Raw genomic sequence first — 6,817 nt, 5'->3', positions numbered from 1 at the left:
ATAGAATATTCAAAATATTCATGGCTGAATGTGTGTGAATAAATTGAGGGGGCTACTTGACCTCTAAAAATAGCATATGTGCATGTATAAGCATATGAAATTGTTTTCTTGTAATTGATCGTGGGAATACCACTACAATTCATATTTAGCTACAACTATTGCTACCTTTATATTATATTTATGTATAGGTTTTAAAGAATTCTTCATGTGTTAAACACTATTGTGTAATTTAACTGCTGTAGGATTAGAATGCTTGGTGAGCAAGGATAAGAAATTGGTACTTGCAAAGGTCCTGCTGTTGATGATAACTCTTATACAAAGAACAGTATAGGACAATTTACTGATCAACAGTAAGTGTACAATGACCTGGTAATGGTATTTAGGTGTGTGATTGGTCAAGGCTTTGTGTAATATATTCTGCTGCTTGTACATTGCTAAGGTTGTGTAAAAGAGACTTTCACGAGTCAGTACTGTGTAGAGATTTTGTATTTTATGCTTTGGCTGTTAGGTCATATTTGGACAGATACTTGTAATGTTATTCGATATAATGCATAAGGAAGATGATTGGCTAAGAAAAAATCTTAAACTATAAAATATGGATACAGAAAAGCCTAGGCCTGCCATAGAACTAAGAAAATGCAACATTTTGCAGAGCTACTGGCTGTATTAAAATGTTTGGTACCCATCAGTTTTTGGTGTTTATTGATAAACATGTTCTTCTCTTCAATATGCAACATTGGATCCTCTTGAAATGTCCATGATTTATAGTTTTATGACCTTTCATAACATTCATCTATAAATAAGGTAGCTACTATGATGCATTTTGTTGATGTGATAATCTTATCCATAATTACTGGAAACTGATGGGTACCAATCATTTTGATACACCCTGTATACATGTAAGCATTTTTAGAAGGGGAGCTTCAGTAATTGAATCATTTCATGATATATGAACATCTCATTCGCTGATCATGCAAAGATGAGTTTTGTGAATGGACTCTTTTTCATGTTTTGTGCGTCAGTATGTTGAAAATGATTTCAAAATAGCTGTGGATTCGTCAAAAAGAAATAACTATGCTATAAATCTTTTTTATCTTGTTCAATCAAATGATTGATGGTTCCTACTTAATAAAATATGTCAAGTGGAGTGCACTTGATGGTGCCACACAATGATCAAGCACAGACATTGAAAACAGTTTTGGTAACAAAACTAATGCAAGTGGATCTGACAGACAAGACAGAAACAGACATTTAATATACACCAACACATTTGTGTCTAAGGGTAGCTGAGATGATGGTAATACAGCAATTGAATCCAGACATGCTTCAAAATAGTGAAAATAGATAAGAGTTTCTCCTAGTCCTAGAGCTGCAACAACCATCAGTATGTCATATCAACAGAAACTGCAAAGGTACAAGTCTGCAATCTGTCAGGAGAGGAGAAATGTCACCAGTTGAAGACCAAGATGTTAGAAGGACATACATATGAGTGTCATTAATATGCAAATGCGGTAAAAATATTAATGTATATCCCTTTTCAAGAAATGCAATGAAACTTGTGGTATGCAGATAATTGATATATTTTAGTGTGGTGGTTCAATCTGCACATGGTATCACATGCATCTTAAAGTCTATGCTGGCATGCAGTGGAAGTTGCAAAAAGTATTTTCAAAAAATGCAAAACCTAATTTTAATGAATATTATGCAAACATTAGTGGTACTATAAGGGTAGTACTACAGATTAAAACTGAACTTAAATTGCCTTTTTATATTTGGTTTGGTATTACATTTACAAATAATAATAATCTTGGCTAGGAATTCATTTCAGGACTAGCAGTTCTATCATTCCAAAATTAATACATGTAGTTGAGTTTTGTCTTTCTCTTTTAGCACTCCAGTTCTCAATGGAGGTCTGTGATATGATCAAACAAAGGATTAATTTATTGAGCAAATAAATTTCCATCATTTAATCTTGGTGGCGGTTTTTTTTGCCCATTAACATGATACATCATGTGTATATTGAAAATTCCATCAAAAATGGATTTGTAGTAATAAAAATATTCAAAGATATAATACTTGGTATATTATGTTGCTGAGAAAAATACCAGAAATATGAACACTTCTTTTGTCAGAATCTTGTCACATCTGTAGAATATTAAAAACATATCAAATGCCTGTTGTTAAAGTTTATACTATTACCTCTGAACTCTTTGTTCATTTCCTTTCAGTAGTGATGATTGTGTTATGTATGTGTCAAGCAAATCAATGATGATGATAAGATGTAACAGTGCCTGTACATGTAGGGTTCAAGTTCAATGTTAAATTTGATCCTATTTACATAGGATGAAACCTGATTCAAATGTAAATTAGTCACAATTTAATCATTAGTCATTTGAATTGATATGGATAGTTGACTTATTTTTAGCCTACATCTCATATTTACTGCGTTGAATGCACTTGTCTCCGATTGGCTGCTAATGTGAACTGATGTTGCCAAGTGGACATTCATGAATGAACTTTGAGCCATACATGTTGTTAGCTCCGACTTCATGGTAGTATATGCTCGTCAAAGGTTAACAGTGATTTGGTTTACCTACAGTAATTTCAAATTAAATTGTAGGCATTATGGAATGTGCCTGTCGCATATATGTAGCATACTATAAGCATAATACACCATAGTGTATGTCGCAGTAACGCAGTTGTATGCCCATGTATTGTTGTCTCAGTGCAGAGAAGATGCTACATACGTAAGAAGTGTACATGTAGCATATTATAAGCATACACCATAGTGTATGTTGCAATTGTATGCCCATGTATTGTTGTGGCAGAGCTGCATGCGTAACAAGTGTTCCATGATGGCCACAATTTATTTCGAAAGACTAATTTGCACAATGACAACATTGTAGATAGCATATTAGGTTAAAAAACAGAAGTTTGTTTCATGTAGGATGGGTTAATTTTGTTTTTGATCTTATTTCAATTTTTTTTTAAAGAGAAAAAAAATTACATTTTCAAGCAAAAAGTGATAAGATTATTTCTCCTCACATTTTGTTTACAAGCGATATGAAATCACTAAATATCCTATGAAATCAATTTCTAATTTTCCTAAACGTATCAATTTGTACATTACCTTGCACTGATTTGAGTCATATGTTACCATACATCATGATTCTAAAAATAAAAAATATTTAAATAAAAAAATAAATTTCACATTTAGGTTTTCAGATCACCTACAGGAAAAACCTTACAAATCTTGGTGTGTATGACAAAAACACTTTTGACTTAGCAGATATTTATTTATTCAAGTCATTTGGTGTGCAAGTCAGGATTTATGAGTGCTTTCAGAATCCACAGCAGCAGTGTGAAAGGTAATGTAAGGATATATAGTGGATAATATAACATATTCAAATATTGTATTCCCAGTTCAACAGGCCATGTGGTTGTGGGCTACAATGTGGCACATATGTTGTGTTAAGTCAAGAATCTCCCCATGATGTGCATAAGAGTGAATATTTTCAGTCATCCAGTCGTTAGAATCACAAAGTTTTGAATTAAATCAAATACTGGAACTTACATTTTTTTGTTGCAACTTGCTACGTTGCGTCTGAAACCATCAGACTTCATCAGGCAACTGACCCGCTGGGCTGGTCATGTGACACTTTGATCTCTAGCCGTCTCAAAGTGTCACATGACCAGCCCAGCAGGTCAGTTGCCTGATGAAGTCTGATGGTTTCAGACGCAATGTAGCAAGTTGCAAAAAATTTAAGTTCCAGTATTTGATTTAATTCAAAACTTTGAAAGATGTGCATAGTTGTTGACAAATATTTCCACTAAGAATTTACACAGAAGCTGTAAAAGAAAGTTTTCAGTTTCTGTAAAAACATACATGACCTTACTACTATAGGTATGTTGTATGCTCTGGACTGGATGGAGTATACTACCGTAAAGATTCACCTAATGGCGCTATGGGTTCACTTGACATAAGTGGAATTTTAGACACAACCTAAAAGTGCCTTCCTGTAAAATTCCCTCCAGCAAATAAGGACACAGAATCAAACCTTAATTCTTGTTGGGATTTCAGAGGAAGGAGCTCTCTATTTGTACTTGAAATTATACCCAAGGCAAAGGAGCCCAAGTGCGCAATTAGGCCAATCTTTATGGTATTGCAAGATCAAGTTGCATTTAGGTGTAATGCCTCAAAATGATAACCACAAATCCTCAAAGTATTCAGAGAATGATGAAAATCATCAGTGATCAAATTGCAGTGATATTTTGTTTGATTGTTTATTTTCAAGTGTTTTATTAAAACTGTACATGTTAATGGTCAAGATATTTATTCCACTTTACTTTCTGTTTTACCTCACATTTTAGGACAATGCAATTGTTTTATATAATGACACATATCCCGTGCATCGGATGCAAAGTACACAAACTACCTGTTCTGTATTTGAGCTAAAACTGGTTATTTGACAGTGATAGTGTTCACAATTGGATTTGTTAGACTGAGAGCTGTTACTGGATAATTGTCATATACTAGGTATTTTAAGGAGTGCTAACAGATCTTGTAGACTTAGAAAGGAATTGGTCAGTATTTATAAAAATTGTATTCATTGACCAAAGTGAGCTTAGTTCAACAAGGTAGTGACTTTCTCCCCTTTTAAATCAACAATATTTTGCCATAAACTAAGTATACGGTATAACAAAAATATGCTTTGCAAACTACTACTAGTAATCACTTTTTAACAAGTCAATCTCCTTTATCTTATGTGCTCCTAAACATATGAAAAGAAATTGTCTAACCCTTAAGTTAGCTTTCCTTTGTGAATACTTGCTATTATTTTGAACAATAAGTCACTGAGTGAAATATTGTACAAAATAATGCATGTGTACAGAGATGTTGATGCATCTAATGCTCAAGCCTGAGAGGGGGGGGGGAGTGCATTACGTGCCTCAACATCTCAGTACAAGTGCATTATTTCTCTCAACAAGTGACTCACATTTATTAACCTATTTCATACACAAGAAAAAATTCCATGATTTTTGCTATTTTTATAACAAAATTATCACTAAAACTGTTAGAAAATAAAAGCAAATATAAATGCATCAACCCACAAGAAAAATGAACGTGTCCGAAAGCACTGTGCGTAATACGCGGATTGCTCGCCCGTGCATCTACACAATCCATGCATGGTTCAAATTTTTCTAACGTTTGATCAAATTGGTTCTAGCTATAGTGCATGAACAAATGATAATAATGGAATTAACCAAGGAGTTTCAGTGACTACAGTATTTCCTCCAAACTCCAGGTCTCCACCCATAAATCAATCCACACTGATGTGCACCATACAACAGACCCTTCAAAAGTGGCACTCTGTTTCAAGAGTTTACTGACTCAGGCTACTCTTCCAAATAAGCTAATTTGAGGAGAAATTTGGGAATAACATAATTTTCCACATCTAAGGACCCACCATCATAATGCATTGATAAGTAGTGCTATTCTAAATTGTACAATGTTTATAGATGATGATAATGAAAGAGTGGAATCACTTATACTACTGATTAGAGTAGATTATTCAATTTAATAGAAACCTGCATAAAAGTGACCTCAAGATACAAAGGTATAAAATGATACAATCAAATAATGATGCTGCACATGTAGCATTGCAATCACCTCAAATATAGGAATAAACAATGCAGAAGCAGCATTGTTATTTAGTAAAAATGTCATGTACTGTAAGTAGTGTCTGTACTCGGACTTTGTACTGTTTATCAAGACGTTTCATCTACTCGGCTAACTTTGTTTCTATGATTTGAAACTATACGCTATGTAATAATCGGATTAACTACCATAGCAATAGGTGAAAACAATTTTTGAATACATCGTACTGCACTATAAGCAGGTTCCACTAATCACCTGTGTATGTCTGCAATCATAGATTGAATACAATACTGGTCTTTTCAAAGATACTAATCTTAACAGGTGCAAGTGATCAGCATGATATGGTTCAATGGAAAGGTACCGTGTGAACATCTCAGTGCAGCGCGGTATATTCAAAAATTGTTTTCACCTATTGCTATGGTAGTTAATCCGATTATTACATCACTTCGACAACGTATTATCAGCAGATGGCGGAAGTCGAGTTTGTTTAAAAAATGTTTTTGAATGATGTACGATGTATAATACAGTATGGTAAAATGTTTTTACATCTTGAAAAGGAACATATCAATAATGTGCAAAGTACATATCACTATATGTATTAAAAAGATGCAATACGTAAATTGTATATAATTACAACATAACTAAGCTTTGTAATTAGAATATGGCTATACACCATGCAGAAGCTAGCATTGGGAAAGCCCAAATGTTCCTTTAGCCTGTGATATACACTAGCCTTAAATAATACTTGCCAAATTGGGAGGGGAGATATAAAAAATTGTAGTTGGGGCCAGCAAAGTGTGAAATTCATTGAAAAATTACACAATTGTGTTATGCAGTGGGAGTAATTTTTGGGAATTCAATATAGAATTAACAAATTTTACTCTCTTTCTCTCTCTGTGGACTAAGATAATAATGGTGACATGCTCCTACAAAATGAATGTTAAGTTGCCAGAATGTTTGGTAATATAAAGAATTCAAATCTAGAATGTTTTGTAAAATTATTTTGTCAACTTAATGCTCATGGTGTGAGAGCAAGTCACATTATTAATAACATAATGAAACGCATCTATTGCAATGGAAACTCATAGAAAAGTACTTCTGAATACTGATATGTTAGGCCAGTTGTCAGCAAGATAATCAGTAGTTACTCATTTGAGT

This window comes from Amphiura filiformis, chromosome 5 (assembly GCF_039555335.1).
Source record: "Amphiura filiformis chromosome 5, Afil_fr2py, whole genome shotgun sequence".
NCBI classification, from domain to species: domain Eukaryota; kingdom Metazoa; phylum Echinodermata; class Ophiuroidea; order Amphilepidida; family Amphiuridae; genus Amphiura; species Amphiura filiformis.
The sequence above is the reverse complement of the archived record's forward strand: the minus strand, read 5'-3'. Positions refer to the sequence as shown.